Genomic DNA, 21,248 nt, shown 5'->3' with positions numbered 1-21,248 from the left:
GTCTTCTATCTTCTTCTCCTCGGGCCGCTCCGCACCCATGGCATGGGGGGGAGGCTCCCGCTCTTCTCTTCTTCTTTTCTTCTCTTCTTCTCTTCTTCATTTTCTTCTCCGGGCCGCTCCGCAATCCATGCTGGCATGGAGGGAGGCTCCCGCTGTGTGACGGCACTCCTCGTCTGACAGTTCTTAAATAACGGAGGGGCGGGGCCACCCGGTGACCCCGCCCCACTCTGACGCACGGTGACTTGACGGGACTTCCCTGTGACGTCACGGGGAATGCCACAGGGAAGTCCCGTCATGTCCCGTGCGTCAGAGGGGGGCGGGGTCACCGGGTGGCCCCGCCCCCCCATTATTTAAGAACTGTCAGACGAGGAGCGCCGTCACACAGCGGGAGCCTCCCTCCATGCCAGCATGGATTGCGGAGCGGCCCGGAGAAGAAAATGAAGAAGAGAAGAAGAGAAGAAAAGAAGAAGAGAAGAGCGGGAGCCTCCCCCCATGCCATGGGTGCGGAGCGGCCCGAGGAGAAGAAGATAGAAGACGCCGCGGAGGAGATGCTGGACGAGAACGCCGGAGGAAGAACCAGAAGAGCCAGAAGAACCAGAAGATGAAGGAAGATAGAAGAAAGAAGAAGCATTTAAATAAAGGAATTGTCAAAAACTGTCTCTTGTCATTTTTAACATTTTTGACACTTTTTTTGTGAAATGGTAGGGGTATAAGTACCCCCTTACCATTTCACACAGGGGGGGGCCGGGATCTGGGGGTCACCTTGTTAAAGGGGGCTTCCAGATTCCGATAAGCCCCCCGCCCGCAGACCCCCACAACCACCGGCCAGGGTTGTGGGGATGAGGCCCTTGTCCTCATCAACATGGGGACAAGGTGTTTTGGGGGGCTACCCCAAAGCACCCTCCCAATGTTGAGGGCATGTGGCCTGGTACGGTTCAGGAGGGAGGGGGGGCCGCACTCTCGTCCCCCCCTCTTTTCCTGCGGCCTGCCAGGTTGCGTGCTCGGATAAGGGTCTGGTATGGATTTTTGGGGGGACCCCACGCCGTTTTTTTTTTTTTTTTTTTGGCGTGGGGTTCCCCTTAAAATCCATACCAGACCTGCAGGGTCTGGTATGGAATTTAGGGGGAACCCCACGTCATTTTTTTTTTTAATTTTGGCCGGGGTTCCCCTTAATATCCATATCAGACCTGAAGGGCCTGGTATGGAATTTAGGGGGACTCCCACGTCATTTTTTTTTTTTTTATTTTGGTTCGGGGTTCCCCTTTGGGGAATTCCCATGCCGTTTTTATCAATGAACTTCTATGTGTATTGTCGGCAATGCAATAGCCGCGGGTAGTTTTAAATGAGTTTTTTCCTTCGAAATGTCATTTTGCTGTCAGATTGTTCTAAACACGGGAAACATGCGCCCCTTTACAGGCATACTATAGACACCCCCCAGGTACGAAATTTAAAGGGATATTACACTTTTATTGATTGACTTTAAGCATTATTAAAATCACTGCTCCTGAAAAAACGGCCGTTTTTAAAACTTTTTTTTGCATTGATCCATGTCCCCTGGGGCAGGACCCAGGTCCCCAAACACTTTTTATGACAATAACTTGCATATTAGCCTTTAAAATTAGCACTTTTGATTTCTCCCATAGACTCTTTTTTTTGATTCCATATTTTTATTAGATTTTTAAAGAGTACATTGTACAATTAAACATTGTACGTCGTGCAACGACGTCTGTATAACAATCATAGATATGAACTTCTATCCACAAACCGGGATCTAGTAAAAACATATATATACTAATGTAAGTAATAGTCGTGTCATTTCGTTAATGCTAACAGGAATAAAAACTCTGATAGGTCTTATTCGGTCCACTTCACAAGTGTGTCACCCCATGTGGGACCTTTAGTGTCACAGGAGTGAAGCGGACCCTTCTGTGGTGGACACGAAAGTTCCAAACAATGGAAAAGGAGGAAAAAGAAAAACTGAAATTTTTCAGTTATAAAGGTATCATAACATTCTTAGATAGTGATGGGTATTGCTCGGTCAAGAAGGAGGATCAGAACAGCCGTTTGTTTGTGTGCGGGGTGCGCAGTTTCTAGTCCAGTCGGTCCAAGGTTGCCATGCTGTGCGTATTTTAGTGGCTTGCCCAGATAGTGTGGCTGTGGTGGTCTCGTAACTGTAGTGTAGTGATACCAAGTCTGTGACTTGCGTAATCGTCAGATGTGTGTCAGATTTCCAGTGTCTAGCTATATTGAGTCTGGCTGCCATGAGGATGTGGGTGATTGTGGATTGGAGGGGGTGAGGAAAGTCCTCAATAGTGAGGTTGAGGATCGCTAGGGCCGGTGTTGGAGGGGTCGTGATTTGAGTGATGGTCGAGATTACGTGGAAGGTGTCTTCCCAGTATTTGCGGAGTTTGGTGCACGACCAGAAGACATGTAATAGGTCGCATGTGGAAGATTTACATCTCCAGCAAGTATTAGGGATTTGAGGGTTAAAAGATGTTATGCGGGCGGGGGTCAGATACCATCTTAGTGTAATCTTCTGTGTGAGTTCCCATAGGGCCGCGCATTTGGTGGATTTGTAGATAGTCTTGAGGGCTTGTTGCCATTGTGTGTCTGTAAACTTTTTGGCAAGGTCTTTTTCCCAGGTGTGGTGGGGTGGCATTTTGGTAAAGGTACGTTTTTGGTGTAGATTATTATAAAAATATGAGATGCCTTTGATTTTTGTGTCGGGGTCGGTGAGGTATTCCCAAGTCTTGGGGTGTATATTATAGATGGGGAATGGTATATTTTGCAGGCAGTGACGTATACGGAGGTAGGTGAAGTATTCGGATGCGGGTATGTCGTATGTGGTTTGAAGTTGAGGAAATGATTTGATGTGGTTTTCTTGTAGTATGTCTTGTATGTAGTTTATACCTTTAAGGATCCAAGATGAAAGTGAGATTTCTGGCATTAGGTGGAGTAAGGATTTTATGGGGATGTGGGATTGTGGTGTGGTGGGAGAGTATTGCATTTGGGATGACTTTTTTTCCATGCCTGTGCTGAGGCTTTCACGGTGGGAGACAGGGATTTCGGGATTGGAGCGCCTAGGGGAATGCTTAACAGCCATGTTTTTAGGTTTGGTCTTATGAGTGAAGATTGTTCAATGTGGCCCCATAGAGTGGACGGGGATGGTTTAAACCAGCAGGGTAGTTGGGCCAGAATAGCTGCTAGGTGGTAGTCTTCAAAGTCTATTGAGCTCGAGCCTCCTACCAGTCTGTGTTTGATCAGTTTTGTATGGGCACATCTGGGTCTCTTTTCTTTCCAGAGGAATTTATTAAACAATGTCTGAAGGGATCTGAAGAATGTGGTGGGTAGGGGGATAGGAATGGTTCGGAAGTAGTAGAGTATCTGGGGAAGGCAGATCATTTTAAAGGCCGCAAGGCGACCTGTCCAGGAGAGTTCGTGTTTCGCTATGTTTTGTGTGGTCGCTTGAATGTTTTGGAGGAGTGGCAGAAAGTTACATGTATAGAGTTTTTTAGTCGTCCTCGGTAGTTGTATGCCTAGATATGATATGTCGGAGTCTGCCCAGGCGAATGAGTATTGGGCTTGTAGGAGGTTTCTTATAGTAGCGTCCACCTTGATGTCTAGTATGAAGGATTTAGTCGTATTGATTTTGTAATATGATATCGAGCTAAACCAATTTAGCATCTTTTGTACTTCTGCCAGGGAAACAGTCGGGTTGGTGAGGATGAGGATAACATCATCCGCAAACAGGCTAATTTTGTGGTGGTGAGGGCCAATCTTTATGCCCGAGATGTCGGCGTTAGAGCGGATATGTTCTGCTAGGGGTTCCATGACCATGTTGAATATGAGGGGGGATAGGGGGCAACCTTGGCGGGTACCGTTTGTAATTGGGAATGGTCGGGATAGCATGCCTTCCGTGTAAACCTGAGCTTCGGGGTTGGAATATAAAGCCATAATGGCACCGAGAATCTGGCCTTGAAATCCAAACTTCCGGAGGACCGACGCTAGGTAGGACCAGTGAACCCTATCGAACGCCTTCTCTGCATCCAGGGAAAGGAGCAGAGAAGGCGTTCCGGTGGACTCAGCGTGATGAATAAGGTTAATCATCCTCCTGGTGGCATCTGAGGCTTGTCTGCCTTTTGTGAATCCTGTTTGGTCTTGGTTTATAATTGTGGGCATAATTTTGAGTAATCTTGTCGCTATAGATTTGGCGTATAGTTTGAGGTCGAGGTTGAGTAAGGAGATGGGACGGAAGTTTTGGGGGACATTCGACTGTTTCCCTGGTTTCGGTATCGTGATAACTAACGCTTTTAAATATTCTGGCGAAAAGGTAGAAGAGGAGGCAGCATTATTGAATAGGTCACTAAGATGTGGGATCAATTGTGAATGAAATTGTTTGTAATATTCCCCGGTTATTCCGTCGGGGCCTGGTGCTTTCCCGCTGGGGAGGGAGTCTATGGTTTTTTTAATTTCTTGGTCAGTGAATGGGGCATTTAAGGAGGTCAGTTGTTTCTCAGTCAGTTTGGGTAGATTTAGTTTGCAGAGGAAGTGATCTATTTCGTCCTGGGAGGGTTGTGGGGTATGGGGGTCCTGTTTCAGGTTGTAGAGGTCTTCATAGTATGTGCTGAAGGCATCAGCTATGTCTTGGGGGTTGCTTAAGGGGGTGTGGGTATGGGGGTGAATGAGTTGGGTTATTTTAGTTTTGGTGCGTCTACCTTTTAGTCGTTGGGAGAGTTTCTTGCCAGCTTTGTTGGAGGTGGAGTATGAAGACGCTTTGATTTTCCTGTGAAGGAATTCGTAGGAGTGGAGAAGTAGAGTTCTAAGTTCCTGCCTGAGGTTTAGTAGTTGGTTGGCCTGTGGGTCTCGGGGGTCTTTTTTGAGCCTGTCCTCTAGGGTCGCTATCTGGGTTGTCAGTTTGTCTATCTGCTGCGTCCTCTTCCTCTTATGCTGAGAACCAAGTTTAATTAACATCCCTCGTATGAATGCTTTGTGAGCGCTCCACACCACGGCAGGGTCGGGTACCGAGCCTTTGTTCAAGGAAAAGAATTCATTGATGTGTTTTGAAATTTCTGGGGCGTATGTGTCGTTTTGTATAATATAGTTGTTAGCACGCCAGAGAAACGTATTTTGTTGGAAATTGGTGTCTTGTAATGTGATAGATATGGGGGCATGGTCCGACCATGTCGTGGTGTGGATCTGAGAAGCAGAAATTTTTTGCAAAATGCATTTGTCAGAAAGGAACAGGTCTATTCTTGAGTACGAGCGGTGTCTGGGTGAAAAAAAAGTAAAGTCACGTTCAGAGCCGTGGTGACATCTCCAGACATCATACAGGTCCTGGGAGGCGATGAATTTCTTTAAAGGAGAGTCACGGCGTTTAGTCGGTGAAGTGGAGTCCATCAAGACGTCTGGTACTAGATTGAAGTCTCCACAGATGATCTGGTGGCCTTTTCGGATAGTGTTGGCAGAGCGAAGAACTTTGTGGAGGAATCTCATTTGGGGGGAGTTCGGGGCGTATATATTGATTAGGGTATAAGTTGCTTTGTTGATTGTGCAGATTAGGATAATAAACCGACCTTCTGGGTCTGAGATTGAATCAAGGAGTTGGAAGTCTAAAGTGTCCCGAAATGCTATCATGACCCCTCTTGATTTAGTGGGGTGTGTGGCATGGAAGATGTGTGGATATTGGTAGTTGTTGCATAAGGGTGTATTGGAATGTAGCAGGTGGGTTTCCTGGATACAAAGCACGTCGCTGTGGAGAGCCGAGGCGGTTTTCCACAGTGAGTGACGTTTGGCGGGATGGTTTAGCCCGTTGACGTTCAAGGAGAGAATGGTGATTGGCATCTTGCGGTGTGAGTTGTGCACAACACTTACAGTTAGTTGACGGTGGGTAGTTCCGGAGGTACCTGGCGTTGGGATTCAGCAGGTGGGTAGCAGAAGTACGAGACTTGAGGGTAGGTTGCAGCGGTAGTAGGCTGGTCGTGGAAGTAGGTGCAGGAGGATCCTGGGTCAAGGGATTGGTGGTATCTTCTTGGCAGACTGGACGGCTGAAACAAGATAGGACTAGAATACTGCGAATAGAGCAATGTGTTAAAATGCAGTAAAAAATTATAAGAAAAGGAGATAAGGAAGAGAGAAAAAAAAAAAAAGTCAGTGGTAGAACAATAACTTGTATAGTATAATACAGGTGGTGAGGCTTGTCGATATGATCCAATAGTGGGAAGTTCGGTTTAGTTGTTGGAGGTGGTGCTTCTAGTGGTAGAAGGATCTCTAGAGGGGGTGAAGAACACCGTGTAATCCTCTATTAGGGGGTACAGAGAGTCAGTGATACCGGGAGAAGAAGGCAAGAGAATCAGAATCAGGTTGCCAGCGCTCAGGGGAGCCATAATGAGTGTTAGCGGCCAAGTGTGGTAGTGGTGTATACACCCTCAGTTGAGATTGCGGTTTTGCGAGTTGCGGGACGTAGTGGGTCCCCTGTCTGAAGGAGGTGGTTTGGATAACTCGGGGATTATCCGCCAAGAGTGGAGAAGCTTTAGGCCCTTTTCTAGATCCCCAATGGCGTGCGTTTGGCCATTGTGTACAATAAGGATGGTTGCGGGGTAGCGCCATTTATATTGTAGCTTGTGGTTTTGCAGGCTTTTGGTTGTCGGGTTAAGATGTCTTCTCGATTGGAGGGTGTACTTGGACAAGTCGGGAAAGAGTTGGATGCCAGTGTAGGGAGCAGGTAAGGGTGATTTAGCTCTGAGCCCCATGAGGAGTTTCTCTTTAATGTGGTAGAAGTGGACCCTCATTAGGACGTCTCTGGGGACCGAGGTTGCTAGGTGGGCAGGCTTGGCAATTCTGTGAATCCTATCTATGATTACATCACGCGGGGACGCTTCAGGAATCACAATATGCATCATTTCTTTTGCGTATCTCGGCAAGTCCGCGGGGAGTATGGTTTCGGGGACACCCCTCAACTTTATGTTGTTCCTACGGGGCCAGCTTGGCCCGCATCCATGCCTGTTCTTCTTTAACTGTGTCATAGGCATCAATGATTTCATTAACTTGGGATGTGCATGCCTGTATCCCTCTCTCAGTGTTAGTCACCCTGTTATCTAGCAAGTGAATATCAGAGGTGATTCTGTGGAACATGGATGAGAGGTCCGTCATGAGGGAGGTCTGGAGGGAGATCAGCATGTCCTTCAATGTGGTATCCATGACTGGTTGCCCTGAGGTAGGGAAGGATGCCATAGAGGAGATCAGGGCCTGGTCTATGGAGAAGGGAGTAGGAGCCTGGGCCTCAATTTGTTGGTGTTGTGACCGGTGCGGCGGCGTGTCCAGCCGCATTTTAGCTTTGGCTGGGCTGCTGGGGAGGGGGTCACCCTCCGGGTTCTGGGATGGGTCAGGTACAGTACCTTGATCTGAGTAATCAGCCGTGGAAGCGTCCGGGAGGTCCGTGTAAGGTCCGCGCGGCGCGGCCTGGTCGGCGCCATCTTGGATTTCCCGGCCCGCCGGCTTATAGGCAAATTCGGTCAGTTTCTGGGGCCTGTGGTCGGTAAATCTCTTTCTGGATGCCTGCATCGTTGTCCCCTGAAGGTGAGGAGTGAGGATGTGTGAGGATGGCGTCGTTGCTGCGGCCGATTGCGCTGGATTGTGTCCCCTGGCTGGCGAGCTGTGAGCTTAGGCGTCCATCTTCCTCTTCGGCCGGCCACGCCCCCCCTCTCCCATAGACTCTTAAAGGGTGTTCCGCGGCATTCGAATTTGCCGCGAACACCCCAAATTGTTCGCTGTTCGGCGAACTTGCGAACAGCCAATGTTCGAGTCGAACATGAGTTCGACTCGAACTCGAAGCTCATCCCTATTAAGAAGCTCCATACAATATGCTAAAAAGTTGTTAAAGGGAGAAATCCTCAAAGTTTATAGCAACGACTCTAAAATTAGAATTTGGGAAGTTTCTAACAGCTTAACCACCTGCTAAAATTCTACTCTTTATAGAATATAAGGGGAAAGGGATATGATTTCAGTACATCTGTTATAAAAGTTGCAGATGGATTTCTCCACAATACCTAAAGTTACAGCTTCTTCAGAATATTCAAATAATTTATTGTACATGGTCTTGGCACAGGTTCACTTTGAGTGTTAAGATTATATTTTAGGGGTTAAGTCTTAGAGGTTTGAAAAAGGGGATGTATAGATAAAAGGGGTCATTAGTGTTAGATGTTTGCTTTTGGAAAGTATGAGATATTTATGGTTATTTTATTTAGTTTTCAGTACCATAGTTACGCTACCAGGAAGTAAAAGGGATGGACAGTGAGCAATAAAAATGAATGTATCACTTGTATACAAAAAGAAATATTCCAAGACCAGGTATTATATTATTTTGCCAGGCAGCCAGCCTTATTTTATTTTGTTTCTTTTTCCAGCAATGAAGGTCTTTTAACTTTTATTTAATTCATGGAAAACACCATTGTACAATTAAATTCAAATTGTTTAAATTACTAAGGATTTATTGATATGAGCTGAAGTGCTTCTGTTTTGGTAAAAACATAATTTAATATCTGTTATATGATTATTACAATAATACAAACATGAAACATTTTGAGCATAGTAAATATATGTACTTGTGCAACACCATCGTAGAATAAATTTGTAATCTAAATATATAAAAATGAACCTTATAGCTCCTGGATAAATGAGATTAGTTATCCAATAAAATAGCTCATGTGCGCTTTACCCCATTCCTTTTAATATTTTTTCTCACCACTCTGATACTTTAAATATAAGTCAGATAAGCCACAAATAAAGTATGTGCTCTTTGAAAAATGCTCTTTTTTCCCCTTGGACTTTTTTACATTATAGAGCTGTACAAATCAGTCAGATTAATGCTGCTGCATTGGTCAGCATATAAAATAACATGTCAGCAGAGGACATGATGTACAATGTATCACTATAATTTGGAATTCATAGCACTTTAACACCTGTTTCCATAGTTACTGTGTTATCCAGACACTGGAGAGGATGGTTTACTTTTCACAAGTCTTTCATTTCAGGAAATAAATTAAAAATGCTGGTGACATGTCCAGTATAAAATATAAAAAAGTATGACATTTCCTTGAAAATGTTTTGGACAAATTGCACCAACTTTTGAAGAGATTAATAAAATGTGAAAATCAAGGTACTGAAATCTTGATTAAAAATGATTTGAAAAATTTTACAATAGGATATTATTTTAGTTCAACAGTGTTAATAAAATGCATTTTCTGTGCAGTTCTGTTTTGAGCAGTTATAATGTTTATAACTGCCATTTTAAAATAAAATTAAATACATTTGCATAAATGAAATAAATTTGCTAACTTCTCCAAAGCAATTTTTACAATATGAAAATAGTTAACTGTAAATGGATTGCATATAAAATAATCTGAAAGAAATCACTCATTAAATAGAATATCCCATGTTTATCCAACACTTTGGGGAATTAGAATGATCTTGTAATAAAATTCTGGAGCCAGGTGACAAAAAGGATTGTTCTGAGCATGATTTGGTCATGCTGTAGTGGTTGCTTGCAATTTCATTATTTTAAATAAACATTATCCTGCATTATGCAAACATGCTTGGAATAGACCTAAATTTGTACTCTCTATAAAAAAAGGTTAACCAAACAAAAAAAAAAAAAAAACTTGATCTTTTGCCTGCCATCACTTTTCTATATTTCCATGTTTATTGTGTTTACTTTAAAGAGCCTCAACTTATGTGCTTTTGATCCACAAATGAGTTTTGAACCCTTTAGCACTCCTCCAATATAAATACCTCATGTAAAGAAAGGGAAGGAGGCAAGAACCTCCAAAAGACAGTCCACTCAAGAACATACGGGTATTTACCTAAATATCTTTATTGATTATCCCAATTAAAACAGTACATCTATCCAAAAACCATACGATAAAAATAGGACAAGAGTCCTGCAGAGCACTGGTGGCCACCGATTCGATCCACATACATCAATCACTCATGCATCTGCACACATAACAAATTGTAAGGGAGACCCGGGTCTGATCTAAAACTCATCCACTTCCTAAATGAGGTTATGAGTAGATTGATTATAGCCACTTCGGTCCTCACTAAGTAAAGTGCAGGTGCTGGTGATTGAAAAAATATCCTCCGGATATTAATGGTGAGGAAAAGCAAACTTAAATACAGAGCAGGCAGATAAATTAAATATCACCGTGTTACCGGCTGTATAGCAACAGTCAGAGGGCAAGATTGTGTATTCAGCAAGGAAACAAACGGCAGATAGCAGTAGATAGTGTGCCTCCTGTATGTTGGAGCACTACATAGCTCACCGTTTGACGTCTTCAGCCAATAAATTACAGGGCCCGAAGAGGACGGTAGTAGCCGCGTTAACTTGGTGTGGGGGAGCAGACATGCGGTGTGTTCATCTGTGCTGACAGAAGCTGTTGTTTCCAGATCTTTCCGTGGGGATGTACGGTGTATCACAGAGTTCAAAATTGTTCCACGCTTGGTCTGTCAGATTACCAGAGGAAGCGCTTAGCCCCAATGTTCACCGCAGAGATCAACCCAATCTCTCGAAATTGCTCAAACCGCTTCTGTATAATCAAAGTTGATTCCTCATCTATGTGTGGAGATCCAGGTCCCACCAGTGCATAGGTTAGATGCTTACGCGTTTCACTTGTTGCCAAGCTTCTTCAGAGCATGTGCAGAGCCCACGGCTGGGTGCTTAAATAGCCTGCTGGTTGGTATTCAATATGCATTAGTTATAGCCAGCACCTGGGCACTGCAAACTAACCTAAATTCACATTCACCACTAGTGCAATCACACACATACGTACAGCTGTGTTTAAAGATTCAGATGGAATGTTAATAGCTGTTGCCAATAGGTTCCTAAAGATACTGCAACCTCGATCTAATTGACTCATGTATGGCTCACAGATGTACATCAGATAGAGAAAAAAACAAATTGTTATCTCCTATTGTTTAGGTTTTGTATCAAAACACTGTTACCATTATGTAGAGCTGAAGATGCTATTTTTAAAAAAATGCTTTTATTACATTGTTAGCAATCCGTTGCCTGAGAGTCCTGCAACTACAATCTAATTGGCTCATGTATGGTGTCAGTTGGAGACAATCTAATCAGCTCATGTATGACATCAGATGGAAGGGAGAAAGGGGGGGGGGGGGAAGGGGGAACAAATAGCTATATCCTGTGGTTTGGATTTCGTGTTCAAATGCTGTTACCCATGTGAAGAGTTAGGAGTGCTATAAGTAAAATGTCAGCATTGTATCCAAACCACAGGATATAGCTATTTGTCCCCCCCCCCTTTCTCCCTTCCATCTGATGTCATACATGAGCTGATTAGATTGTCTCCAACTGACACCATACATGAGCCGATTAGATTGTAGTTTCAGCTATACAGCCGGTAACACGGTGATATTTCATTTATCTGCCTGCTCTGTATTTAAGTTTGCTTTTCCTCACCATTAATATCCGGAGGATATTTTTTCAATCACCAGCACCTGCACTTTACTTAGAGAGGACCGAAGTGGCTATAATCAATCTACTCATAACCTCATTTAGGAAGTGGATGAGTTTTAGATCAGACCCGAGTCTCCCTTACAATTTGTTATGTGTGCAGATGCATGAGTGATTGATGTATGTGGATCGAATCGGTGGCCACCAGTGCTCTACAGGACTCTTGTCCTATTTTTATCGTATGGTTTTTGGATAGATGTACTGTTTTAATTGGGATAATCAATAAAGATATTTAGGTAAATACCCGTATGTTCTTGAGTGGACTGTTTTTTGGAGGTTCTTCCCTCCTTCCCTTTCTTTACACATGTTAATTTGGTCCCTAGAACAACCATTTTTGATTGCTGATCATTTACTGTCATTCCAATCAACAATGGATTAGGGGTATAAAGGGTACTATTACTCAGGCAGGCAATTACAGGCCGGTTACTCAAGCCTGACTATACCCCAAACCTACTTTGGATGAACTTAAGGTGTTCCCTTCCTCTTTGTGTCTCTGAATATAAATACCTCAGCATGCAGAAGTTCACATTATAAGAGGACAAGAAAGTCCTCCAGTTACCACCATGTAATGGTGTTGCATTAAAGACCACTGACCACCAGTGAAAAACTCTGAATATTCCAGAAAGCTTTCTGCAATGAGAGGTGAGCCTGGAGGGACAAAGAATTTGTTATGAGCCTCTATGATTTTCAGCTATGCCCCAGCATAGGGATGAAACTTATAATTGTTACAGGGGGTGTGTTGGGACATTAGTAAAAGTAATGTGCCCATTCGATCCAATTGGGTGACCAAAGGTCCCCTTGAAGAAAGAGAGACTTTCAGGTAGGGGGGTAGATTAGTACACCTAAGGTGCATCTAAAGTCAAAAACAAAGATATAAGAAATTGCAGCTTACTTTCAGCTTAACTGCTTGATACGTGCTCTAGCCAGAGGATACTTACTACATGAGCAGGCTCCCTTATTTAATAGGGAGGTGTTTGAAATAGTTTGTGCTGTGAGTTATAGTGAAAGCCATGACAAAGTTAACAAATACAAGAAACAAGTCATACTGCAACAAACAATCACGCCTTGGTTACAAGCCTGAGCAGGGGTGATTCAATATGCCTTTAAGAGTACAGATTCCTGATAGTATAAAAAATGGAAGGCCCGCTAGGGCAAGACTTAAAGATGTTTACCAAGCAACAAAACAAAGTGTTGTACAAAATTCCACATATCGATAGCTGCATGATGGAATGCGTAATTTTAAGAATCTTGGCATGTTTATTTACTTGACACAACATCATTCTTTATATTTTTTACTAGAAAAATGGCCATTATATGTGGTTGGGTATATTAAAATTCATTTAGGTGTATTTTTTCCTGCAAAAAAATTATGTCTGACATAATGGAACAGCCCCAATTGCAACAGCCACTTTATTTTACAGGGCCTTTTCTTTCAGAAAATATATATATTTTTTTTGGGGGGGGGGGTCTAGGTATTTTCCTAGCAAAAACAATTGCTGATTTTAAAATGTATGTGAAAAAATTTAAAAATTGCCCCAGTAGGCAAGTGGTTAGTGAGTATCTAATTGATCATACAGTAAAGACACCGTGGGATATGCTACATGTATAGATTTTTGGTGTGATTGATAGATAGGATAGAAGGTGTAAATTGCTGCATATGTATCTTTTGCTAAGTGCCCTGTTATTTTCATATCCATGTCATATGAGCAATGTTGGTACAAGGTCATCCAGTGCCAAGAGCAAAGATGGAAAACTGCACCCCTTACCCCAGGTGGCAAAGGAGGCACATTGAAGAGTAGGGATGAGCTTCGAGTTCGAGTCGAACTCATGTTCGATTCGAACATTGGCTGTTCGCAGAACAGCGAACAATTTGGGGTGTTCTCGGCAAATTCGAATGCCGCGGAACACCCTTTAAAAGTCTATGGGAGAAATCAAAAGTGCTAATTTTAAAGGCTTATATGCAAGTTATTGTCATAAAAAGTGTTTGGAGACCTGGGTCCTGCCCCAGGGGACATGGATCAATGCAAAAAAAAGTTTTAAAAACGGCCATTTTTTCAGGAGTAGTGATTTTAATAATGCTTAAAGTCAAACAATAAAAGTGTAATATCCCTTTAAATTTCATAGCTGGGAGTGTCTATAGTATGCCTGTAAAGGGGCGCATGTTTCCCGTGTTTAGAACAGTCTGACAGCAAAATTACATTTCAAAGGAAAAAAGCCATTTAAAACTACTCGCGGCTATTGCATTGCCGGTCCGACAATACACATAGAAGTTCATTGATAAAAACGACATGGGAATTCCCCACAGGGGAACCCCGAACCAAAATTAAAAAAAAAAAAATGACGTGGGTGTCCCCCTAAATTCCATACCAGGCCCTTCAGGTCTGGTATGGATATTAAGGGGAACCCCGGACAAAATTTTAAAAAAATGACGTGGGGGTCCCCCTAAATTCCATACCAGACCCTTCACCCCAAAAATCTATACCAGACCCTTATCTGAGCACGCAACCTGGCAGGCCGCAGGAAAAGAGGGGGGGACGAGAGAGCGCCCCCCCTCCTGAACCGTACCAGGCCACATGCCCTCAACATTGGGAGGGTGCTTTGGGTTAGCCCCCCAAAACACCTTGTCCCCGTATTGATGAGGACAAGGGCCTCATCCCCACAACCCTGGCCGGTGGTTGTGGGGGTCTGCGGGCAGGGGGCTTATCAGAATCTTTAACAATTTAACAAGGGGACCCCCAGATCCTGGCCCCCCCTGTGTGAAATGGTAAGGGGGTACTACCATTTCACTAAAAAACTGTCAAAAATGTTAAAAATGACAAGAGACAGTTTTTGACAATTCCTTTATTTAAATGCTTCTTCTTTCTTCTTTCTTCTATCTTCCTTCATCTTCTTCTTCTTCTTCTTCTGGTTCTTCTGGCTCTTCTGGTTCTTCCTCTGGCGTTCTCGTCCAGCATCTCCTCCACGGCGTCTTCTATCTTCTTCTCCTCGGGCCGCTCCGCACCCATGGCATGGGGGGAGGCTCCCGCTCTTCTCTTCATCTTTTTCTCTTCTTCATCTTCTTCTTCATCTTCTTTTCTTCTCTTCTTCATCTTCTTCTCTGGGCCGCTCCGCATCCATGCTAGCATGGAGGGAGGCTCCAGCTGCGTGACGGCATCTCCTCTTCTGACGGTTCTTAAATAATGGGGGGCGGGGCCACCTGGTGACCCCGCCCCCCTCTGAAGCACGGGACATGACGGGACTTCCCTGTGGCATTCCCCGTGACGTCACAGGGAAGTCCCGCCAAGTCACCATGCATCAGAGGGGGGCGGGGTCACCGGGTGGCCGCACCCCCGTTATTTAAGAACCGTCAGATGAGGAGACGCCGTCACACAGCGGGAGCCTCCCTCCATGCCAGCATGGGTGCGGAGCAGCCCGGAGAAGAAAACGAAGAAGAGAAGAAGAGAAGAAGATGAAGCAGAGAAGAAGATGAAGAAGAGAAGAAGATGAAGAGAAGAGCGGGAGCCTCCCCTCATGCCATGGGTGTGGAGCGGCCCGAGGAGAAGAAGATAGAAGATGCCATGGAGGAGATGCTGGACGAGAATGCTGGAGGAAGAACCAGAAGAGCCAGAAGAACCAGAAGAAGAAGAAGAAGAAGATGAAGGAAGATAGAAGAAAGAAGAAAGAAGAAAGAAGAAGCATTTAAATAAAGGAATTGTCAAAAACTGTCTCTTGTCATTTTTAACATTTTTGACAGTTTTTTAGTGAAATGGTAGGGGTACTTTTGTACCCCCTTACCATTTGACACAGGGGGGGACGGGATCTGGGGGTCCCCTTGTTAAAGGGGGCTTCCAGATTCCGATAAGCCCCCCGCCCGCAGACCCCCACAACCACCGGCCAGGGTTGTGGGGATGAGGCCCTTGTCCTCATCAACATGGGGACAAGGTGTTTTGGGGGGCTACCCCAAAGCACCCTCCCAATGTTGAGGGCATGTGGCCTGGTATGGTTCAGGAGGGGGGGCGCTCTCTCGTCCCCCCTCTTTACCTGTGGCCTGCCAGGTTGCGTGCTCGGATAAGGGTCTGTTATGGATTTTTGGGGGTCCCCACGCCGTTTTTTTTTTTTTGGCGCGGGGTTCCCATTAAAATCCATACCAGATCTGAAGGGTCTGGTATGGAATTTAGGGGGACCCCCACGTCATTTTTTTTTAAATTTTGGTTCGGGGTTCCCCTTAATATCCATACCAGACCTGAAGGGCCTGGTATGGAATTTAGGGGGACACCCACGTCATTTTTTTTTAAATTTTGATTCGGGGTTCCCCTGTGGGGAATTCCCATGCCGTTTTTATCAATGAATTTCTATGTGTATTGTCGGACCGGCAATGCAATAGCCGCGAGTAGGTTTAAATGTCTTTTTTCCTTTGAAATGTCATTTTGCTGTCAGACTGTTCTAAACACGGGAAACATGCGCCCCTTTACAGGCATACTATAGACACCCCCCAGCTACGAAATTTAAAGGGATATTACACTTTTATTGTTTGACCTTAAGCATTATTAAAATCACTGCTCCTGAAAAAAGTTTTAAAAGTTTTTTTGCATTAATCCATGTCCCCTGGGGCAGGATCCGGGTCCCCAAACACTTTGACAATAACTTGCATATAAGCCTTTAAAATTAGCACTTTTGATTATTCATGTTCGTGTCCCATAGACTTTAACGGTGTTCGCGTGTTCGAACAAACTTTTTTCCTGTTCGCATGTTCTAGTGCAAACCGAACAGGGGGTGTTCAGCTCATCCCTATTGAAGAGTTTAATAGCTGTGCACATACTGTTAGCCCCATATTTTACTGTGAGAAAGTATGTGCACAACTGTGAAACTCTTCAATTTGCTGCAGTGTGTCACAATCATTACCACTATTTTAGAGCATGCAGTAACCATTGCATATATTTTAGTGTGGTGTGCATCTCCTTCTGCCCCACCTGTATTAGCTTATCATTCTGAGAAAGATGTCTTTGGCATTTGTGCCAGTTGGATGAAGGAGGGGAGGGAAGATGGGAGGATGGTGGGGGTCTGTGAGGTGCATTTAACTAAGGAGTCCTGTGTGGCTCTAAGGGAGGGAGGGGGTTGAAGGTCTCTGAGGTATGTAAGGTGGCTATAAGGCTCTTTGGGGCTTTAAGGGAGGAGGGGAGTTCTAGGACTGAGCTGCTCCCCCTATATTCCTTATACTCACAGACAGGTCAGACCTTCAAAGCTGATGACCGACTGGGAATGAAAGCCGTCTCTTCTTCTCAGTTATGTCAGATGTCCCAAAAGGAGCCCGTACTGAGAAAGAGGTCTATTTTCAGCATCTATTCCACCACAGTAGGCTGTTATTGGAAGGAGGAAACAACAGAATTCCACCTTGAGCAGCTATCATGGTCCCTGCTTTGCCTGACAGGAGAATTGCTGCCATCACTCCAGTCAATCCAAGTACCTAGAGAATGGTTCTACTGCAAATTTACAGACCATCCACTGCAAAAAAACACTGCACCTGGGGCAGCAGCCCTTCCTGCATTTGAGATGCTGGGTCCTGTATCATCGGTGGGAATGGTATACTGGCTGAACTGCAGTGTTGCAGTGTCTCCACCAGAAAGGAGCACTACAGTGGGCCATGTGATGGAAGATTCAGAGAGGTAAAAAAAAAAATTGTGGGAGATAGGTGGGAGAGAGAATAGAGGAGGAAGGGAAGTGAAGGGGGTTTGTAGGGTCTAAAATGGGTGTAGGGTGTAAAATATAAATGTTAACTATATATACTATTCTTATTTTGTCATCTATTGGGGAACTAGATATCTGATATAAATCATGGTAGCATATTGTACTACTGCTGGGAGTGTTAAGTTTACAACATTGACACTTATACAGTACTGAAACGTGATGGCACAATAAACATAAATCAGGACTTTTTACCACATCCCTCTTTGAGGAAACCGCATTTATGTGGTAAACATCTTGAGAGACATGCATGGCAGTCCAATAGTGATTTCCACTTTTCCAGAGTTTTTGGATTGTTTTTCACTCAGGGGTTCCATGGACCATATAGTAACCTTTACTTGATTTACACTGTTTAAACAGCAGATGGCTCACAGCATGGATATAATTTATTTAGCAATTAAAGACTACTGAAATGCTTTTTGGTTCCATATCCTGTTTACGTATACTGTACTAAGTATACTGGGACACATTTGGAGCCCTGAAATTGGAAGATAGTAAGATTGGTTAAACTTTTTGCATAATACTCAAGTGGTTTTTGGAATTGGGCAGCCTACTGTATGTGCAATGGACTTTGAGGACATGAATGATGGATGGCCTTCTCTCTATACTAGGAAGATCCTTTATAGTTACAATATATACTATATATTCTGCAGCTGGGAGATATGTGACTTTTTAAATTATTTACCATATAAGGAGAAAATTCTTAGACTATATTTGGCTAATTTCCAAGTGAACATTGATATATCAAGGACACATAAACTGTTTGTGTTTGCAGTAGCTGTTAATTGCACATACATCGGAGCATATGGCTGGTTACATAAATTCTGGCATATGCATGAAGGGTACTAAAAAAAAGGACTGCAAAAGATAATTATATTATTTTACAATATGAATGTGAGTGATATGTAGAAAAGTTAGAAAGTCATTGATTATTGACTGCACAAACAAGACCTTCATCAAGCAAATAATAACGATGATGAAGACAATTATTATTGTTTGTTCCTATTACTTGGTAAGGTAGGTTTACATAATATTGGTCTATTTACCTATGGCAAGATAAGAGGTAAACATTAATGGCAGTTTTAAAAATGAATAAAATATACAGCAACTCTACTTATGTCCTTCTACATGTTGAAACATCACATGAACATTAATTATATTGTACAGCAAAGCATACAGTATTTTCCATAGCTTCTGAAGTCAAGACCCTAATGATAGTTTGGAGAATGCAAAGTACATTTTCTGCACTTACTAGATGTCAGAGGTGTCATCTGAAAGAGCACACACATGCAGGATAAGGTTTATACTTTATTAGCCACGTTTTCAAAACTGTGGTACACACATCATTGACAGTAAAGAGCCTGATTTAGAATCCACATGAGACAACCATGTATATTGCTTTTTCATTTCCTACAAAGTCAGTTAAGTAATAAGTATTTACATTTTTATTCTCATATAGTATATAATTCCATTCAGAAACACAAATGAAAAGATGTACATCATAACCAATTCAAAGTCATTTATCAGTTAAGGTGACCTTATTTTATAGATACAAACACCATAAGCCCCAGTTCACACCAATGCGATTTGACAGTTCAAAATTGCATGACAAGTTGCACCCTATTTTTGGCAATGTTACTGTACGCTGCAACTCAAGCTGCAGCAACTTTGAAAAAGGTTCCTGTACTAATTTTCTGCAATTTCATTGCAACTTGCATTCACATCTGTTAAATTAGTTTACAAAACGCGATGAAATCAGAGATCCAAATTAAGTAGCGTGATTTCAAAGCCGCACTGGTGTGAACCAGGGATAAACCAACAAAAGTGTTCTGATAAAAATGTTAATTTAGAAAGAAAACTGTAAGTTTAAAATACATATTCATAAAACAGTGACTGCTATTTACCAAACATTAACTGCAGGTGAATCAATCACTCTAATTTAAAACACCTGAACCAGAAAAATACACCTAGATTGAAGGTTTTGTTAATGTCACATTCATTGCTTTATGAGTATACCCCTAAAATACGGTTGTCATACCAGAAAACATTTTGACAGAGACTGGTCAGTCCTTTTATGTGGCATATAATCAATCAGTTCTTGATGACGCAAAATGCATTCACTTGGATGGTGTAAAATGTGCTCTGTTTGGAGTGTCTTGCTTTTAATGGAGGACAATTAGATCTTAAAATAAGGATTGGGTTTATTTACATGTAGGGTAGGCAGGTGACACTTCCTCCATGTTCCCCTTCTCGTTAGGCGTCAAGTGTGGGTCACATAGGAGGCCTACCCCAGGATGGGTTCTTCTAGGCTATGCTAGGCACCTTGGATAGGGTCACTGCCCTACACATGAGGTACCTTTACTTGTGCCATGCTCACCAATGCCCTGGGACAGGGTGGAGGTTGCTCTCAGGGATAACTCAGCCTCTCAGGGATAATACAACCTTTTAAGGTGCACCCCTAACTTAAAGATGGGCATACACCGTGTATACTTGAACAGATGACTGAACTGTAGTTTACTCTCCTCATGTTAATGCACACCACTACTGTCACTTGTTGCATTTAGGAGAGACATGCAGAGCCGATGCCCACTCCACCTGGTCAGTGTATCTCCACTACCTCACACCCAGTAATGGAATTGAGCCCCACCATACGCCTAGAATGGGCTCCATGCGTGCACTCACTTAACTCTTGCTCTTCCGTAACTGTGCCCAGGTTGGGGACCTCTGAGCACCTATCTGCTCCAGATGCTGTGGCAAACGGACCACTAGGGGAATTAATGCCAACAACATCTCCCTTGCTACAAGAGTTTGTCCCACCTCTCACAGGTACAAACTTGATGACAGGCTGCTTGTTAAGCCTCAGTTACCTTTGGTAACCACTTGCTGTTTTCAGTACCACATTCATTCTTGTACTGCTGTCTTTATACCCCAATGTGCTCTAATAGGCATTGTAGATTACGTGTGCTGATTACTTACATTCTTCCCTTTAGTAACTTTAGATCAGGCAAGGACAAAGTTTCAAAAGCTTTACTGGAAACTTTCAGCAAAACAGTTCCAAAAAAAGTTCACAGTCTTTTCCTAACATCCCTAGTCCATAACACAAGTTTGTGGCTGCCCCAGCACACCTGCAAAGTAAAGAGTCTATAACTGGTTGAGTAAATCTTGGCAATATCGGGCAGATGGTGTTCTTCAGGGTGGATTGCAGATCCCAGCAATCTCCCTACATGTTGAAGGTTTCTAGAGGCATGTGAGGCTCTCTCTTGCATCCGTTCTGTGAGGTGGCTGGGAGTTACATGCTGTGTCTTGTCTGTGTCTCTTCCCATGCAGACTGTGTCTGTCTGGGCAGTGCCCTCCCCCCTTTTATTAACAGCACAGGGAGAGAGGCAGAGCTCAGCAAAAAGTGTGGGAAATAAGGTTAACCCTTTGCCTCCCATCAGCAGCTGTCTCACTAACCAGCATTTCAATCTGCTTACATACAAATAAGGGGATGGGAACAGGGAATAAATGGAATCTCTAGGCTAGCACACATACACGTTCTCACTGAATCTTTCAAATACCTCAGGACCTCTTGCCTAGTGATGAGGTACATACCGTCAGGTGGGTCCCAGCAAATCCTTGATCCCTTGTGGAAGATATCTTGAACCAAAGGTCACAAAAGTTCCTTCCTGTCCCTCAGGAGTCCTACTGGTCAAATGATAATGTCCTCATGAATCTTTTCCTCTTTGATGTTGTCCTTTGGAAAAGCCATACTGTGCTCATGTTCAAGCTGCATTGATATACGTTTTTATCCAATAATACAGATGGGAAATTTCAATATTAACAATACAGAACTTAATCATGCAATGAGCAATCCCCCATGTGCAACAGAGTCAATCCGTGCATTGATGGTGAATAAGGAAAATGTTAAAGCTTGTCAATTCTCCTGGCATGCTTTATTACCTAATGAGAACTTGGACTTAAAATGTTACTAAACCCAGGACCCTGCATTCACTATATCTGGTCT

Source organism: Aquarana catesbeiana, linkage group LG01, assembly GCF_042186555.1.
Source record: "Aquarana catesbeiana isolate 2022-GZ linkage group LG01, ASM4218655v1, whole genome shotgun sequence".
In the NCBI taxonomy this organism is placed as follows: Eukaryota; Metazoa; Chordata; class Amphibia; order Anura; family Ranidae; genus Aquarana; species Aquarana catesbeiana.
The sequence above is the reverse complement of the archived record's forward strand: the minus strand, read 5'-3'. Positions refer to the sequence as shown.